At 41.8% G+C, this 2,446-nt stretch overlaps 1 long non-coding RNA gene across 1 annotated transcript; it reads right to left on the bottom strand.

Annotated features, from left to right (window-relative positions):
• Window positions 1-213: 213 nt before the first annotated feature.
• LOC125324221 lies at window positions 214-2,163 on the bottom strand. Its single transcript, XR_007202870.1, has 2 exons — window positions 2,073-2,163; window positions 214-1,844 (listed from the first exon to the last, which is right to left on the bottom strand). It is a non-coding gene; the product is annotated as an uncharacterized LOC125324221 (long non-coding RNA).
• Between the last annotated feature and the right edge of the window lie 283 nt (window positions 2,164-2,446).

Below are 2,446 nucleotides of genomic sequence, written 5' to 3'. Positions count from 1 at the left end.
CAGAGGAGTCTGTTAAGATTTGCCCTTAAAAGATACTCATTGCAAATACCACATTAAAAAATTACTGCTACCTGAGCAGGTACTGGATTCTCTCTGTACTAGTTTCCTGACTGGGGCATTACAATTTTTGTGATTATATCTCTAAATAACTTTTACTTATCTCATGCGTTCCAGCTCCTTTCCCGAGGAAAACCTGGTATCAGATGTCAGTTATTGGTTACAGGAATTTATTCAAGCATTTTCTTCAGCAATTTCTACTAACTTTCATCCTGATAAGAGAGTTAATTGAAAACACCAGTAATACTACATGTGGTTACACAAGTGGCCAAAAGCAATTTTCATCAATATTTCCTGTAGATGTTCAGTCAGATGCTCACAAAGATGGCAACAATAGCTCCAATGTAGTCCAGTGGAAAGAGATTGGATGGACCATTATTGTATGCAGTGTGTCCTCTCATGTGATATTCATGCCCCAGCCCTATCCACAATGGCTCTCTAATACCTGCTTTACCGCAGATCAGGTTAGGTTATTGTTCTTCAGGACTTGTTGGGGAAGAGGATCAGACTAAGCTCCTGTTGAGGTTTCTTGGGGAGCTCATCTATCAGCATTTCCAGGAGTGCTGCTGTACCATTCACCTCTGCTTCCAAACACTGCAGCAATGCCCACTGCAGGTCTCCCAGCCACAAGCCACTGTCCAGGCAATACTGCCTAGGATAACATAGAAGTTTCCAGATGAATCCTTTTCCAGCTGCCGGATCTGAGGTGCAGTGGTGCCAAACTCCTGATGAAGACACAGATACACTCATTTCCCCATCCAGCAGTTTTGTAGTTGCTAGTCTTCATTTTGCAACCCAAGAACCTCAGTTTTTGGTCAGAGTCTGGATCTAAAAGAGGTCACAAAGAATTGTTTCAGGTGCAGCATGGAACCGTCCTGGCAGGCTGCTGCTAGAAGGTGTCTGATGACAACATCATGAAATCTGGGAGATGTCTTTGAGATTTTGGCTCTTCCTACACAGTCCTGTCATGTCCTGAAATCAACTCGGACATCTCTCAACTATTCATGACCAGTAGGAAATGAAAGCTGATCATCACCTTCTTTTCTAAGAAAAGAACTTCAGACTGGTGTTTGCACTAGGGGACTGAGTGGAGTAGCCCAGCAGACTACATACTCCATCCTCTCCCACTGTACAACAAGGCCCCTGTTTGAAAACTTAGAAAAAGCTTCAGGTGTCTGGGACTGGTGTCCAAGCCACCATGACTATAGACAGAACTGATATGGACACCATGGAGACAGAAGAAAGACTCTTGCATCTGGAATAATATCTCTACAGTGCATAAGTTAGATCCGTTTTGCTTACACTGGTGCTGCCTTACCAGGCCAGTTCTTGAATACATATTTTTCACAAGGTGATGCTGGAGACCAGAGGTTCTCCCATGTGGCATGCACTCTACATACCAGCTGCTTTAACACATCCTACTTGTACTGAATATGCTCAGGAAATCCTGTTCTAATACTTTGGATGCCACCAGAAGCGTCACCTCAGCAGCACTAATGCTGTCCCAGCCAGTGGTAGCAATGCTAGGCCGTTTAAGAAAGCTGGATGTCTGCTCCTGTTAACACAAAACCTCTAGGAGAAGAATCAGAAAGATTACAAAAATTAGAAGATCATACTAATGTAGACAGCTGATGCTCTTTTAGCAGCAACATACAAAAATTTTTAGTCATCCTTCAGAGGATTCTAATCTATATCTTGGCAGGATGGTAAAACAAAACCACAATCACAGGATATACAAATGACTCATGCCAGGGGGTTCTGCTTCTTCTTCTTCTCCAGTGTTCCACCTAAAACACAAAAATGCAGAATGTAATGTAAGAGTCAAGAAAGGCTGGTAATGGTATCTTTGGCTCTGTGCTCCACTGCTCTCACAACAGCCTCCCTCCCAATCCAGTGAACAGTGTAACAGCTCCTAACATTCTGCTTGCACAGCCGTAAGAGAAACACAGTGCAACTCAGTCACAGATGGAAGCTGTCATTGCAATAAAATGGCCAGAATCAAATCATGCACCTACATTCAGGGAGATTTTGAAAGGAGATGCTAAGAAAGTTTCCTTCCTTAACTTCATCGTGACCTAAAATAACAACAAACAGCAATACACATCCTTAATATTTAAACACTTTCAAACAAAAGAGACATTTTTGTTTCATTTCAGTCTTTGGTTTTTGTTGTTTCTTTTTATTACTAAAACAGGAGAAAGGATAGTCTTGTGATTATAATCACAGGCTACAAGTCAGGAGGTCAACATCAAGCTTTTCAAAATTTTTCTCAGTAGTTTTGGTCACTGTTTGCCCTAGGAAAGAGTGAGTGACGTGCTTCCTTAGCTTACAGGATTATAAGAACTTTTAAGAATAAAACCCAGAAATGCTGGATTTAAAGTCTGGTGAT

Source organism: Corvus hawaiiensis, chromosome 3 (assembly GCF_020740725.1).
Source record: "Corvus hawaiiensis isolate bCorHaw1 chromosome 3, bCorHaw1.pri.cur, whole genome shotgun sequence".
Taxonomy (NCBI): Eukaryota; Metazoa; Chordata; class Aves; order Passeriformes; family Corvidae; genus Corvus; species Corvus hawaiiensis.
Note: the sequence above shows the minus strand (reverse complement) of the source record. Positions and strands in the feature narration are given on the sequence as shown.